This window comes from Siphateles boraxobius, unplaced genomic scaffold (genome assembly GCF_051911475.1).
Source record: "Siphateles boraxobius isolate OS27281-9 unplaced genomic scaffold, OSU_SipBor_1 26, whole genome shotgun sequence".
NCBI classification, from domain to species: domain Eukaryota; kingdom Metazoa; phylum Chordata; class Actinopteri; order Cypriniformes; family Leuciscidae; genus Siphateles; species Siphateles boraxobius.
In genome coordinates, this window is record NW_027508876.1 from 20430364 (window position 1) to 20448224 (window position 17861).

General features: G+C 35.4%; 1 long non-coding RNA gene across 1 annotated transcript in view; it reads right to left on the reverse strand.

Moving 5' to 3' along the window:
- Positions 1-17861, reverse strand: part of LOC143751924 (uncharacterized) — a 161868-nt gene that overhangs the window by 126297 nt on the left and 17710 nt on the right. Inside the window, exon 2 of the long non-coding RNA XR_013207310.1 lies at positions 5096-5194. This is a non-coding gene — a long non-coding RNA (uncharacterized LOC143751924). The remainder of the gene's footprint in view (positions 1-5095; positions 5195-17861) is intronic.

The window sequence follows — 17861 nt, forward strand, 5'->3', positions numbered from 1 at the left end:
TTGCTTAACACAATTTTCATGATTTCAATTCAATTCTTGGATTTAATTTCAATCTTGATTCAATATTGACTCATTTGGATAAATATTAGGTAGGCTACAGTAGATAGCCTGCATTTAATTTTTTCTCAAGAAAAAATATATCTCACATAATGCTGTAAACATACAGAGAGAAATTAAATATAATGCATACAATATAAATATAATAATAATATAAATATAAAAATGTAATATGCCGTAATTTTCATTATAATAACAATTATATAATGACAAGTAAACATATATTAAAATATGTAATATAGTGCACATATTTAGCAAAATACTCCTCTCTATAGCTATTTTCTTATAGTCAACTAACATGGCTTTCCTGAGGTAAATGTAACGTTCTGTGACATAATTGTTCTCCTGCAGTGTTATTGACCTCTTTCCGTGGTTGAAAAACACTGATTGATCGAAAGTACGTATACCTTTCGGTGGGTTGTACTGTATCTTTAATAAAAAGTAACAGATGATCTGTTTACTTGAACTGAGGCGCGCGATCTGTCGCGTCATTTACAAGCACCAAAACAGTATTTATTGTCTGAATTTCGTTATAAAACCTGAGAGCTGATATTTTTTTCATATCAAAAGTAACCTGCTCTGTCTAGTCTGTCGGTGTCAGTGTCCTCTTTGCTCCGCGATTTTTCTCTGCGTGAGAAAATGGATGTGTGGCGCGAGACCGTGTGAAAGTGTCAATTGCGTGAGTCTCAAGCTGAATGCGTGAGAGTTGGCAGCCATGCGGGGGATAAATAGTCGGCAGCGTTCCTCCTTCCGCCGTGCTTCTTTTCCATGTGAGGATTGTTTACATTAGACTAGAGTGCACACTGCATTCACACAGTGCTTATACATGTGATGTGGGGATTGTTTGTATCAAAGTGCGCACGTGTTTTGCGCAGCATATACGCATTGTTTTTTAAGCGGTTGATGGAAAATAAGCTGATGCGCGTTCTAAAAATCTAAATTCGGATCTATAATTTTTCACGGTATTTCGAAGTCCCCGCGATAACAATATCGTGCATGTTCATTACCGCGATTTATCGCATTACCGAATACCGGCACATGTCTACACATTACAAAACATTACAAATCCTCATTTTCACACACACTGCAGTAAAATCAAGAAGATCAATGCCATGATCAGATCCTTATTCTAGGCCATAAACAATAAATGTTGTAACTTGTGAATTTTTAAATGAGGTTTCATTTGATAAAATAGTAAAACATACTACTTGTAATTTGTATATAAACAGATTAAACAGGTTAAAAAGATCATGCAAATTTTTTTTTTTTTTTTTTTTTTACTAAATACTAATACTAACATTGTTCTTGTGTATTTTCCTTGAATAATATACATGCTCTACTTAAAGAAAAGGTCTTGATATTTGCAGTTTTCTCCAGCCCAGTGCGGCAAAAGCATATATAAGGCATTATTTTGGTGCGCTCCTGGCTACAGAGAATTAGAAAATATCAGACTGTCATTGTGATTTGATACTAGGATGAAAAATGTCAAAAGTGGAGATGACAAATCAGCCCAGTGAGGAGAAGTGGCTCTCAGACAGGGGATGTCATTTGTCATGATTGCCATTTGACTGCACTCCCAGTCCCCCTCCTCCACCAGCTTTTCTGCCTACAGATGAATGATACATTGATAGCCATTAATTCCAAATTATCCAAATTTGCCTAACTGCATCTAGCATGTGCGTGGAAATCAAATTTATCAGGGCTTTCCTTTTGCTTTCTCCATTTTTTTCCCTTCACTCTCCTCTCCCTTGCCTTCCTCGAAGCCTAAACCTTTCTGTGGACAGACGGGGAATTAGATTTGCACTCTGCACAATACACACAGCCAGACCATCAAACCCTAAGCTTGGTGACATTTCCAAATGTTCATCTCCCCTCATTTCAATCGTCCATTTGGAATGAATAAAACGGCGAGGCAACTTGAAAGAATGGCAGCCCCCTGAGCTTCGCTGCATCTATGGCTCATATCTCCTCCTCCTCCCCCTCCTCTTCTTCGCATCCCCGCCCCCCTCCGCCCCCACCCCGAGCCCAACCTTTAGGAAGCCGAGGGGCTTTGTTGGAGGGGGACACAGCTGAGCCTGCCTCACATCCAGAGCCCCTGCATAATACTGGAGGTAATTAAGCCACAGCTTCAAGGTTGCATGGACACAAGACAATTCAGCCTAATGAAGTATCGATCGGCTGCTGCAGAAGTAAAACAAGTTGACATTCATTTAGAGGTACTAGTGAGAATATACCACAATGCCACGGATGACGTAAGGCTTCCATGGCACACGGTTTAATCATAAGGAAACAATGTGATCTAGAGTCTAGACTACAATACCTCTTGTTGAGCTACTTTGTCATAAATCAACAATCAGGACCGTGTAGGTTTTGGTGTCATCGCGGGGAGTTGGGTTATAAAAGAAAATCAAAGAAATCTCAGATTTAAGTAAAATGAGAAATGTACAGAAACAATGGATTTCAATGTCTGTCCTCTTAGGCAGATCAAGACTTAGATTGATATCAATCTTGTTAATGGAACAACGGATGTTCAGATTATATCAGACAGTGCTGTATTAGTCAAATTCACAATTATTCCAATTTGAAATGTTCTCCAGAACATTTCCTGACAGACCAAATCATGTTTTTCTCAGAACATGATATTATTGCTCCAATGAGGCCTGATTGAGGTTTGGCTCCACTAAAAAAAAAATAATAATAAAAAAAAGATCTTAGGTCTAATCTGTCCTGAGAAAACCTCTTATAGCCGAAAAACCCCCCAGTGACAACCAGATTTCATCAACAAATCTGACTCATTAAAGTAATTTGATTGACAGATGTTATGATTCACAACATTTGCCCTAGTTCCATGACTGAAAGCGGTAGACCAAGCAGCCGACTACCGCAGGGTAAACTAATGAGTCGATCTCTGAAGATCTTGGACTTGAACATCTTAGAGAAGCTCCGGAGCGCAAGATTAGTCCAAAGATTTTGACTCGAATTGGAATAAGTTTGGGTCCATTAAAACAGTGCTTACAACATGATCCACTTCAGTTCAAACATCTCTCTTTTCAGTTCCTCATTAACTAACATGGGATATTACCATTGTAAAAGGTCTAATTTCAGAATTCAGAAAAAAATAATTCACTCAATTTAATTTGATTAAATAAAAATTAGGGAAAAGTGAAACATTGTTTTGCAACATATTTGCATGCAATCAAAATCAAGTACTTAAATCAATTTGTGTTCAAACTACATGATTTTTGGCAGTACAGTCTAACAGAAATCTAACATCATTCATCAGTGTTCAATTTAATAGGCTACTTAATAGTAAATAAAAAGTCATTTTCTTTATGGCAGAAAAAAAACTATAAATATAAACTTCTTTGTTCTACTACTATTATTCTACAAATTTAAATTAATTTAAAGCAAATCTGCTGAAACAAATTATAAAATTAATTAACTTAAATCGGGCAGTATTTTTATAATATTTTATATTTTTTATAATTTAAGAGTGTATATTAACATTAGTTAATTATACATTTTACAACACTTGTGTAAAAAGAAAAGGTCTGACAGTCATGTAAACTACATCACCTGCCAACAAAATGCTAATAAGAAACATAATTCACCACAACTGATCAATTCATTTTATCCAAAATAAACACAGCTCTGCACTTTACAAGTAATTTAAACCAAAGCATTCAAAAACACCCACATTTTTTTTGCAGCTTATCAGCACAATCAAATGCAAACATACGGGAGAGAGCAGAGTTTTTTCCTAGTAATTGTCTGTCTTTTAATGGAGTCCACAAATGTCAGTTGCCAATATGTTTTAGCATTAAAAGCAGTAGGAAGGATCCAGAAAGGTGGGTTATTCTGCAGAACACAACGCATTGTTAAACAGCTTCAATTATGCCAAATAGCCAGGTTTAGATGCATATTTGCATTGTGTAATATCTACAATCAATGCAGACATGAAAGTCAATTTGACTCGGCCTCATAGGGTGAAACTCACAGCAAGTGAAAACCGCTAGCGCTTTACATAAAAGTACAGTGAGTTCCATTTGTCATTGGCACGGTTCAAATATTTTGACATACTTTATGATAATAGCTGCACAAACCGGCTAACAAATCACCAATCATGTGCGAACATAAAAAAAAGGAAAAATGCGCCAGCTGGACATTTTATTTTAATGTTGTGCTTTAAATTCGTTCCACTTCCAAAAAGATCACACTGATGCATTACTGTATCGTTGTCAGAAAATGACAGTCAAGTGGCACGGTGCGTTAACATTAGCATAAGGGCCTTTAAGACATTTACACAAAACACCATACAACACATTCCACCCACAGCAGCAGAATACTGTATATACAAGTCCAGGTGAGAGATGCTCAAAGTGCAGGTCAGGCGACATGATAAACAGAGAACTGAACATGTTCTCAGATCTCTCTCTTTTACTCTCTCTAGGCATTCATTGCTCATGGCATAGACTGCAAAGATTATATAACATAACTACACACCACATTAAGGATTCAGGTAGAAACCCCTAAAGGCAAAATCTCTCTCTAAAAAGATTTTTTATACACATTTATGTGGATATGAATTCAAAATTTGCAGGCCCACAAAACGCCCGTAGAGCCTTAAAAAAAAAAAAAAGAATTAAAATAAAACATTAGTCATTGAGATGCATGGACTAATTAACAAATCAACGACTGTGAATTATAAACCATTTAAACATATTTGATATCACTCTGCACTCCAAAAAAACTTTTCTTTTGATACTTTTTGATAGCTTATAGCGATCATAAATCACATAAATTATAAATCAGAGATTGTTTTGACACACATGGAGAAAAAAAGAACCCGCTGTCCAGTTTATGAAAGAAGTCAACATAAATAAAATATTTTCTCATGGGCAATCATAAATATGGAGAAGTGAGGTGTGAAAATGAATATCTAGTCACCGCAAAAAAAGAAAGGGGAAAAAAAGAGGGCGCATTGTGCAGGGCAGCTCTCTGCTTGTCTTACTGTGAGTTGTTTGGTATCTTTTCTTACCCGTCACAGACGCAGATGAGTCAGGCCAGGTCCTTAGAGGATTCTTCCGGTACTGAAGACACGCGGGCCATCCAGAGAAACCACACTGCGCACACTTCACTGAAATACAATACATCAGATAACATTTCTGTCAAAACATTCACAAGTTTAACTTTAGTCACAGCACGCAAAATGCACAATATTTTGCCGTATAAATTTACATGTATAGGATTGTATACAGCTCTCAATACTATGATCATGTGTATGTCAGACAAAAAGTTGTACTCCCCATGGGCCAAGTCTTACTTTAAATACACTTTCAAAGTACTATTGATTTTGTAATTAATTATGCAACTAATTCTGCGTTATTGATATTCATTTTACAATCTTTGGTCAGACACATTACACAAAGAGTTAAAAGTTTCTACTTTGCTAGACTGCAATGTCAATTTATGTCATATGAAAAAGTAGGCCAGGAACTATCAATCTAATCCTCATCACTACCCAATCTGCTGTATATGAATAGTGCATGATTAATTCTTCAGTATTAATCATGTACTTTGTTCATATAAAACAAAGCTTAAGCTCTATTTGCTAAGATATTTGACCTTGTGAAAGAGTTAAGACATTACAGCTTGGATTTAAAATGCATCTAAAGATTAAAACTGGTGGTTGACTATTAGAGAGGATTATAGATGAAGGAAAATTATTTTTCATTTTGATGCAAAACTGATTTTGAAGTAAAAAAAAATAATAATAATGAGCAGGTGGTACATTATTTTGATAGCAAATAAGGTTATGCAGAAGATGTGTGATATATATCGTTTTGCCCCCGTCCTTCAATCAGAGAAGTTAAATTAAAGTAATACCTTGCACAAGCAACAAGATTTGTTGTGAATATATGCTTCAGTGCTTCAGGCTATGTGCTACTTCCGAAATCAGCACGGCTTTGATCTTTACTCGCTGAAGGAAAAATCCTTTATGACTATTAAGTAAGTCTCACTTCTTTTTTTTCTTACATTGAATCTTGTTTACCAGTACAGAAGTGCATGTTTACAGGTGAATGGGAATTACTCTGGAGACACAAAAAAGTTTTGGCTCAGCCAAAAATGCATATTTTCACCACTCAAGTGCTTTAAAATGCAACCAAGGTCAGTCAAAGACATCCATTTTAGCATTCACACTTCCTGAAGCATGTCGGTCTTTTTTCCCTTTTGAAATCAAAGGGTGCACTAGGTACAAGATTACTTGCAACTCTTCATCTCACAAATACAGTTTACTCAATAAAGCAAAGGCTGGGCAATGACTTTTCTGAATAGCAGGACACAAAAATATAACGAAAAACACTTCCTATTTGTATCATTTGATTAACTGCCTTGTATGATCAATCCAAGTATACCAGAACAAGGACTTAAGGACTCCTTTAAAGCAACTATATCACCACTGGGGATGTGCGAGACTAGATGACTAAGCGATAGAGTTTGTACTTATTAAAAACAACTGATAATATGCAGTATGCCTACATTTGCTGACACTGATTAAGTGAATGCTCAAGTTTATGACCATAATGCAAAGCACATATATATGATATTTTTTCAGTGGCATTAGTATGGGATTTGACTGTTTGATTCATAGATTTACAGTAGTAGGCTTTTTCAAAATGAATCGCTTGAACAAATTTCCAGAATACAGTAAAAAAATAATACTGTATGATTAGTCGGTTACAAAATAACCCATTTAAATGTGAATGAAATTAGTCTTGCCACACATCCCTTGTCAACCATAAGGTCCAAAAGTCTGAGATCACATTGTAAAATCTGGGAATCAAAATAAAATTTGAACCTGGAAAGTTGTAGGATTTTGAGAAATTTTAAACAGAGAAACATTATGATGTTAAATGAAACTAAATGTTTTAAATTCTGCACTATTTCTAGGTCATCAATCAAATAAGCAATGTGTGATAGAGATCCTGTAAATTCCTTTGTACACACTCCCAGATGTTCTTGCTTCCATTAAAGCACACAATCAATTAAATCATTCTTGAGATCGGGTTTTACACAAGCCTGGTAAAGCAAAAGGGAGAGGCACAAAATACTGAAAAAAGAGATTCTGAAGTTATGCTGATAAATAATATAATTTATAATGGGGGGAAAAAACAATTAGAAAAATGCTAAAAATAAACATTTTCAGTAGTTATCTTAGGCCATAGGAGACCTACAATAGGTAACCGTTCACTGTGGCCACAAGGTTTTACAAATATTTTAACTCTATTACATTAAAATGATCTTGAGTTGATTATGTTTTTAAATCTCTCTTTCACACAACATGGAGGAGGTTAATAGGTCAACAGGTCACATTTCCAGGCTCTGCCAATAAATACTTAGACAACGTAAAGAGTTTACTTTGTAAAATGATGGATTTCAATCTTGTGATGACAGTATGAGCAGCTGTAAACATATCTAATTTGAAGCAAAGCACCAGAATGAGTTTTTTTTATGTGGAGGCTCTGAGATCTATTTACTTGATTAAATCTGAGCTCCTAATCCTTCATGAGAGACAATGTTGGTCATGTTTTTGGCATCTGTTGAACTCCACTATTGTTGTTTATTTTATCCACTCATACAATATATTACTCTTGCTAGCCAAGAATGCCATTAATTTATTATGGATCGTTTCTGATATAATATAATAATGTAATGTAATGTAATATAAATATAATATATAAAACAAAACATAACATTCAACTTAATTTCTGATTGGAAAAGCTTGATTTTTAAAATAGTTTTTAATAAAATTTAAATAGATAAACAAGTATTCCCATATGCAATTAATTTGTTATGAATTGTTTTTTATATTTAGTAACATAATATGATAAAAAAAAATTACTAAATGAAGTTTTAAAAAGTTACAAAAAACAGGATAAAACTTGTTTAGTTTCTGATTGGAAAAAGTTTTTAAAAGTTGTTATAAACAAACAAGTAATTCCAAATGCCATTAATTTATTATTAATTGTTTGTAATAATTGTTCATAAAAAAAGGTTTTAAAAAATAATGAAACCTGAACAAAAATAAGTAAAAATAAACAACAGCATAACATTTCAGAGCTTGATTAGTTTCTGATTGGAAAAGCTTTTAAAGCCATTAATTCTCTAAGGTTAAAGTCTTCAGATGTTCTAGGTGCATTTTAATGTCTATGCTTTAGAAATGGGATGGGCAGATGAGAGCTGTAATCCTCTCTCCTCTGGCCTCAGAGGCCCGTTTTGACTCCGTGCATCAACAACAAATGTTGACCTTGCTGTTCAAAACTCAAGGCCTTAAAGGTATATGCAAAAAGCAACATGGACACCTCAAAAAAGGATCGGCTTTTGATGTTGAGGGGCCCATTTTCAAAGCAAACGGGAGATACCCATAGGCTCAAATTCCATCAAACAGTTTTTCATATATGTAGCTCGTAGGTGTTTATAATTACAAACAAGCGGCATCATGATTAAAACATTGTGAGAGGATCAGAAGCCAGGGAAGACATAATAAAAACAAGAGGGACGAGAGATACATTCAGATTTTCTTCAGACATCTCACCCAAAAATTCACCTCATCGAGACTAAACGTGAACCCTAAAATCCAAAACAATTCATTAAAACGACCGAATCCCAAAGTATGAATAGAAAACACAAAAAAACTCAGGAAAGAGTCATTTTAATTGGTTTCCTCCCGATTCCGCACAGGTATCACTCGAGTGACACCCTGACATGGTAATAATGTCAGTCAATTTAAAAGGGTGCCGCTTCAAAGCGAGGAAAGAAACTTGGGAATAGTCCCATCATCATCTGTCGGCCGGAGATTTTGTTCCGAAGAAGTCACACGCGCAGTCAAATGGTCAAGGGCTGTCGTGTAGAGATTAATGAGGAAGCTCTAGGCACTCTGGGAGGTCAGTGTGACGGGAGCGGGTGGGGGTGTGAAAGAGCCCTCCAGAACCCCCCCCCCCCCCAAAAACACATGAACACACATTGACTCTAAATGAGAGGACTGATTGGTCTTGAATATGCTCAATCTGACACAGAGTAATTAAGAGAAATTATATGGTAAGGATTGTTTCCATAATGTCTTCGGGGGCTCTGTCACGGCGCAGTAATGAAGCCTGATGTAATCCAAACCGCTTTCAAATGGCCTGTGACAAATAAAGACTGATGTTACGGCATGGCAGTTTGAGTGCATTGTGGACTATGTTGTCTCGATGATGTAATCATAGACTGAGGATGCTTTTAATTACCAGTTAAATATTTAAATTGGCAATAAAGCCAAATAAAGTAAACATCATCAGTCACACTTGATGCGCTGAAATAAATTGCAATAACTGTTATCACACACAACAACGCGGAGGCTTTTTTGTGTGGTGCATAAACAGAGCTATCGAGAAAATAAATAAACCAGAAAGAAAAGACCTCTGACCATTTTTATCTTTCTTTTCTTGTACTGTCATGTCCAATATGGCATTACAGAGAGAGACCTTCACTAGTCTCTTTAGTGCTGATCTCTCTTGATCCCGATGTGTGGTCTAAATGAAAACTCAAACAGATCCATTCTCTCAAGTTCCCTCACAGATGTGAGGATCAATACGGGGACATGTGGGTATCGATCAGCGTAAATGGAAGCAACACTCACAAATTTGCCAAAACAAGACCTTTTTTTCCAGAGGTCCGAGGCCACCGCCACGTGTGCTGTAATGTTTTTACGATGTCTATGGATTTTATTGAGGTAGATTACATAGAATTATGTTGTTCAACTTACAACCAGGACTCTCAGAATGGCAAACCTTTCACTGAGCTTATTGCCACGGCTCTGGGGGGCAGCTTTCCAGACTGCAATTTAAAAGCAGCATTGAGGATGCCAAATTTGATATGCAATAAACATAAGTGCCATAAAAATAAAGGTCTGTTGACCTGGTGTTCTCTATATTGATAACACCTTGTATGAAAAACTTACATGATTTCAAACAATTAGCTAAATACACATAGGATACAGTAGGTGTATAAAATATTAGAGACGCTCAATATAATCCCAACCATATACTTTATCGGACAAGATTTTTTAATTTGTCAGTAGTTGCTATTAAATATTTAACTGTGCATGCTCATTTACCTTATTTTTACATTTAAATGACCTTTGCCATCATCTTGACAACAACATGAAATTTTAATCTCAAAATGAATATTAATTTTCCATGCTGTACAGTGTACTATAAAATTATGATTTTTAAATTCACTTTTAACATTACTGATTTTAGTTTTATCCTCCTGAGACCCAGGAATAGACGTATTGCCTCTGTAAAGAACGTTATATTTTATCGAATTACTATGACAACATATATGTCACAGTTTTAAGTCTGATGTATTGTAAAAAGCACATTAAGGGCTTGCAGAGATACCAAATGATTTGAGGTTTCTATCTCTTTGGTCTTTAAAAACAACTGAATTATCAAATTGAGCATTAAAATATCATCATCTTTTCTAAATCTGACTAAATTTCAAAATGTTTGTGAGAAAACAACATTGATTTCATACATGACCTCTGTAGAGGACACAAGGACTTGCTTCATGGCACATCAGGTATTTTTGAGACACGTGAATAGGAAAAGAAATTATATATCAATACGAAATATTCTTATGAAAATAATCCTAATTATTACTACCATTATTACTCGTCTTTTTTCCCCATTTCATTTTGACCCAAGAAGACATTAATATGCAAATTAGAAACAGTGTATAAAAGCATTGTACAGAATGGGAATGAAATTTATGGTCATGTTTACATGCATATTGCATAAAGTAAAATTGTATATAAAATCATCCGGTTATATCTTTTATAACAGTTGAGAATCATCTTGATACAAAGTTTGGATAAAAAACATTGCTTTGTCATGTCTTTTAAAGGGGTCATGAACTTTTGACAGTTGTGATATTTATGTAGTATAACAACCTCCAGTAAGTTTCAAAACTCAAAATTTCCTTGTTATTCCAAAAACGGCTTTTATTGAAACCAAAGACAGAAAATGACAGGATCTGAAAAGTGTGGAATTATGACGTCATAGTGCCACGAAAGACCGCCTTTGCAGAAGATGATCAACATCTAAGTCTATATCACCACGTCTTTGGAGCCACCTACTGGTGCGTTAGTGAATAGTGACAGGAGAACGATAAAGATCAATAACATTACCTTCCAAAGGATCCTAATGCTAGGAAAGTGTTTTTTCTTTTTTTTTTTAACTATGTGAAAGTCTAAGCAGTGCATTATTTGTTTATATTCGGTACATTTCGCTGTGGATTATGATGTAAATCAGTCGCAATTTCGGCTCAGACTTTGCAAATAGACTTTTATGATATGGATCTGCCAGCAACGCCACAAATATGCAAGTAACCGTGTTAATTCTAATGCCTGATCTGTGATCAGTGATTTCTGATGTGTAATTAGTTAAGTTCAGACAAATTTCCTTTGTCTCAAACTGTCAAACGTTCAACGAGGCATTCGTGAGAGTGCAGATATGGCATTGCAATGATGAGTTCACTGCATTCACGTGTCCACATGCTCATCACTGCAAACCCTTCATGTAATGGGTATAAATCGAAATATAATGCTATAATCAACACTTTTCATGATTCGTTAATCTCGAAAATAGAAAAAGAAATAGAAAAACATAGTAAAAGATGGTTTCAGCCAATCACAGCAGTCACGCCCCTACAAACAGAGCATTCAAATCAGAGGGCAAAAATCAGGATTGAAAATACCCATTTATTTCTAAATTGTGAAAAAAATTATGTAAAAAACATATTATAAGTGCACCTCAGGAAACATTATAAGAAAAAAAATGTAAATCCAGTTCATGACCCCTTTAATATATTTGAATTTTCTTAGGGACACTTCAATATTTCAAGAGGGACATGTAGCATAACATAGGAATAAAATATATTTTTTCAAAAATGTCTTTATTCCAGTTGTTTATTATGCTTCAAACAATGTAATGACCTTCTGTTGAAGGGAAAAACAACTAAATTAACAAAACTTTTTTTATTCAAAACAAAATATTCCTAGTAAATTTTGATATTAAGATTAGATATTAGATTAGATAGATATTGCTGTGTAGACTAAGATAGTCTGTACACACAGCAAGATAAAATAAAGTTACTTGATTATAATCATCACGTAGGCTAATCTATATGCAACTAACCCAGAAAGAACAGATGCACACAAAAAACATCAATATCACAACAAATAAGTAAAGTACATCTAAATGCACCAAACATGAGGTTATTTTGATCCCAGGCACGAGCTGCCTCTGATACGAGCGTCAATTCCTAACGTCAATAGGCACGCTGACGGCACGGCCTGCCACTGTTTTATTAAACGCACACTTTCATTTGCACCCGTCATACCAATGAGGCTCTTGAGATCAGATGGAAATTGTTTTTGTCTTTCACAAAGTCCATCTTGTTTTCTGGAGGGACAAACCAAGAGGCCAAATGTGCAGTGGAGTGTGTCGAGTTGTTCGGGGGGTGGAGACGTACCCCGGCTTTATAACGAAGGCATGCTAAATCATTTAATTGTTCCCTAAAAGCATAATGTCTAATTAGCATAGACATAATTACAGTGACTTGCGGCATCGGGCAATTGACATCTATGCAAGACGTTAATTGTCGTCATTGCCATTGTAACGTTCCTGAATGCACGTTATGCAAATGATGTGCAAAAAAAAAAGTTCACTCACAGCGATTGGTCATTATAACGCCTTTGTTAATTGGACATATGTTTGTTTGAGAACACATGGCAGCCCACCAGTGACTATTATCAATCAGCCTGACGGATTAACATGGCATCGCTAAAGTGCGCTGAACATTTTGAGAGGGTCTGCAACAGATTAACGCAGATTCAAACTTTTCATTGAAAACAAGTGTTTGGTGGATTCAGAGTTTCTTTATCTCACTAATCTTGCACTGATTTACTAATTAAAAAATAAAAATGCAAAATATTTTATGCAAGCTATACATGGGCAAAAAATTATTGTTGCCAATTCCAAAACCTGTTTCAGTGTATTTTTGATCTTAGTTCATTTATTCTTTGATCTTAGTTGTGTTAATTATTGATATTTTCACGTCACCCGAGGAAGCGAAATGACCCCAGATTGCGTTTATAAGCTGATATATATCATTAGCAGAATGTTTGTGTTGAGCATGCCCATCGATGGAGAAGCACAGGGGCAGCACACATCCATGCTTTGCATTTTATGCAAGGCAAAACAATTGATTTTTGCAAATCATTTAAAATACATCAGCAGTCCTTTTACCTGGTTTTCCCAATAGACCCCTAGTGTTGAGTGGAACCATGGTTTGTCTTTAGCAATAATGCAAAATCAATGAGCAGAAACAGAGCTATCATCTCCTTAAACGCAAACTGCTATTTCACTGATTTCTAATTAAATTGACAGTGAGTCCAAACAAACAGGCCTCCTCACTGCACGGATAATACAATACTCTAGGTTTTAAAGACCAAATAATGTGGCTGACTTCAGAGTAACAAAATTATACAATTTCTCTTTCACGACGCTGAATGAAAACACATCGATCTGTAAACATACTCCTTTGATCGTTCTAAACGCTCAACAAAGCCTAGTGTCTTGAAATAGATATTTGTATGGTAATTCTTCCATTTATCTTTGAGATGCGGTGGGGAGATGAGAAGCCCTCTTCTATTTGCAGTTCCATTAATCTTTTGAAGTCTTAAATGCGTAATCCAATGAAAAACAAAGCTGAAATCCAGAGCCAGTCGTAGCGGATTAAATATTTATAGTGGATGCCTTTCTCCGTTCCTACACCAACAACTTCTACGCTTGTTGCTCTTTGCTATGAAGTGAGCTAAGGCGCTTGTGTGCTCGCTGGCCCATAACGGGGAGGACAGTGCAATCAGAAAAGTACCAGAATCAACATGAAATAGCTAACAATTACTGGCATTTTCCTCCCATTTTTACTTGGGCAAGAGGAAACGGGAAGTGTATAAATCAAGCCACTCTGGTAGAACACTTGCTCTAGGTGGGGAGGGAGCAGGAAAGTAACTGTGCTGTTAAATGATTATGTACTCATTCTAGTTCTGTCACTTTGTGTTTACACCACTGTCGATGGCATGCCAATCAAGAGCTTTATAAGACCTAATTCACACAGCCAAGACTGGTGCTTTTAGGGGATTTCCACTCTTCACCAATGAGTATTCAAAATCATGTCTGCTTAAATCTCTCTGCGTAATATGGGAAAGAAAAACTTGCCCTAAAACGAACGTCACTCTGTCTCTATTCGATAAACAAACTCAGGCACTTTCATTGCGTTTTAATTCATACAAATTAGCACAGTCAATTGATTGAAAAGTTTTAGAATTAATTACGACATGCCGATTAATTAATCACATTTTAATTTAGCAAACAGAGACACTTGCTTCAATGGTAGAAAAAACGGTCCTCGTTAAGAAATAAACACAGATGACCAATTTGCATTAGATTTTAGAATGCGCTAAATATAAGTTAATAAATAATAAAGCAATGAAATAATGAATAAAGTAATGCATTAAAATGAATAATAAATCAAAGAAATAATGATTAAATGAAATTGTCAAATTAAAAGTAAATGAACAAAAAAAAGGAAAAATTACTTTAAAAATGTATTAAATAAAATAAATGAACAACAACCAAAAAAGCTAAGTTTTCCCACTACTTCTAAATTTATGCTTGTTCAATGTGCATAGTGTCAGAGAAAAATAAAAATGGACCCCAAAAAAAGGAGTCTCCTGTGTTGATTTGGGATCTGGCTTTGTTTTCTGGATGCAAGTCCCTGCCCTTATAGACCTGCCATAAGGGATTTAAAAGATTCCCTGAATCTGGCTCTTTTCAACAGTAAATCCTGGTATTATACTCCTCCAGGCTTTGACTGTTTTACAGCAGCATTTAAATAAGTGAGCATAGGGGAAAATATGTCAAAGGTCTGTAGCAGATGTCCAGTGGTCTTTCCGTTCTCCCTTTGGCTAATTTAGCACTATATTGAGCCTTCAAGGGAGGATTGATGGTCCTGAAGGTGTCCCCCCCCCCCCCCCGCCCCACCCCCACCCCCACCCCCATCCTAACATGAGCAAGTCTCAGGAGGGAGCAGCTACAACTTCCAACACTTTATTATTGGACAATTTGGAGTCTTCTTTCAGTTGGGTGACATGGCTTAGGAGATGTCACAGACTGCCCAATCAATACTGGAAGCTTAGCTGGCTGAAGTGTCTACCACCGCAGTGGCAGCAGCTGTGGCCGAACACACTGCTGACCTGTTTACGGGATGGTAATTACTTCGGAAGTGCCCAGCTTTTTGGCTCTCACTGACCAGAGCGCATTAATGAAGGAAGAAAATAAAAAAAAGCACAGGGTCTGAGCGATCAATCCATCCGTGAGCTTGACCACTGCATTTTAAATGATGGGGTCACTGATGATTAAAGCCAGACAAGGAAACGTGTAAAAAAAAATTTAATTACAAAATCTATCCGTCACTCTGGCCCGCTTGCGGTGGATGTGACGGATGCCGAAAACATGCTCACTTGACAACAGTCATTTTCGGTCTCTCAACCAGTCAGTGATGACTTCTGCAAAAAAGATCGAGGTTAATATTAGCGAAACAATTGTTTTGCTGTATCGGTTGCTCTTGATGGAGCTTTGAAAACAAAACAAAATCTGCCACTCACAGAATTTCTCTGTGAATCGACAAGCGCTAACTCCTGACGTTTCTAGGCTTATTTCCTCTGAATGAGGAGCAGAAACAGACAGAAGCTGTGAGTCTGGCTGCGGTTTGCCTGTGGCTCGATCTACTTGACTTGTGGTGCAACAAAGCGCTCAGCATGTAGGCAATCCAAAGCCCAGTAGCTGGCAAATGTATTGATCCTATGGATTTCCTCCAAAAGTAGTGATAATGATATATCATGGCCAGATTTTGGATGAACAAACTGTTGGAGAAGTGTGAAACCAATTTAAGGACATAAAGACCATGACTTCCATTTGCAATGCTTCAAACAACAAAGGACAACGGGAGTAAAATCTATAGAGACCTTTAAAGGCCTTTACAAAAGGCTTCATTTGTCTAGAAATGGTTGTTAAATATCTAACTGAGATGTATTTTTCAAAACTTTTAAGGGCAGTAAACATGAACATACTACGGAAAAAATGACATAGCATTGTTTGTTTCAATTCAGATTATGAAAACACAGATATGTATACACACACACACACACACACATACATTCAAAGTTTGAGGTCTTTTTAATGTTTTTGAATGTTGCTTGTGCTCACCAAGGCTGCCTTTAATTGATCGAAAATACAGTAAAACAGTAAATGTTACAAATTAATATTTGTGACATACTGCAATTTAAAATAACCGTTTTCTATTTTAATATATTTTTTAATAATATAAAATTATTTATTTATTCATTTATTTATTATGTATTATTAACTTATTATTGATGGCAATGTTGAATTTCCTAGTAATCAGTGTCGCATGATCCTTCAGAAAACATTCTATGCTGATTTGGTGCTCAAGAAATATTTAAGATAATATTATGCCAATAACAGTTGTACCACTTAATTTTTTTTTTTAACCGTGAGCATTTCAGCATTTGAAATAGAATTCTTCTGTAAAAAAAAAAAAAAAAAAAAGTCTTTACTGTCAATTAATCAATGCGTCCTTGCTGAATAAAAACACATTAATTGATCAAATGAATACATTTTACTGAACCTAAACTTTTGAATGGTAATGTATACACACAAACAATTTGTGAACAAATGTAAAATCAGACAACATCTTAGCATTAAGGCACAAAATAGTGTGTGCTGCAAAAGTAAACCGATCTTATGTAAATTATGTCGATGTCTTGCTCACAGGGCAAAAGATCACTTTAATTTTATTCATCTCATTTTCACACTTTCAAACTGACAGTTAAGAAAACTTTAAACTGTGAAGTAGTATAGATTTTTAAATAAATCTGTATAGTTACACAGCAGTTTTCCTGCATACTGCACATGGATTAAAGTTATGGGAGGACAGAAAGACAACTTATGTGTTTTCTATTATATTCTGGGAAATCTGGTCATAATCCTGCATGTTAAATATCAGACACTTTCATTTTTCATCCTGAATCAATGCATCTGTGCTTTAAGCTCCTTAGTATGCCGAAGAATTGGATTTCTGAACACACATTACATATACACGTTTGTATTAAAATCTATAATTTATATTCCAATTTCACCTGATTAAAATGTAACATCTGATTATTGAAACCCTTCTAAATCTTTCTAATATTATGAAAAAACATTCATTTTAATCTCTGCAACATTTTAATTACTAGGTCAATTCTGAATTTCATTGGGGGGGAATAATCTTTTCGCGAAAGCAAATTACTTAAAAAGAAAATGACAAAGTAAATAGAGAAAAATGTTATTTAAACTTAAGATTTCACTCACTGGTATCCAGAAGAAAATAAGAGATGTGCATACTCAACATTTCATTTTTTGATGTATGCACAGAACAAAAGGAAGTTTTTAATTAATATTTAGAAAAAAAATGTATATTTTCATATGCAAATACAATCTGAATCATAAAATATGTCAAAATATATCAACAATGTCTCTTTCTGTTCCACGCTACACACTTTTGAATCAGCCTTTTCTTTTGGAAATGAAAATGGGCCGCATTTATGTCAGTTTGCTTCTCCCTGCACTGGACAT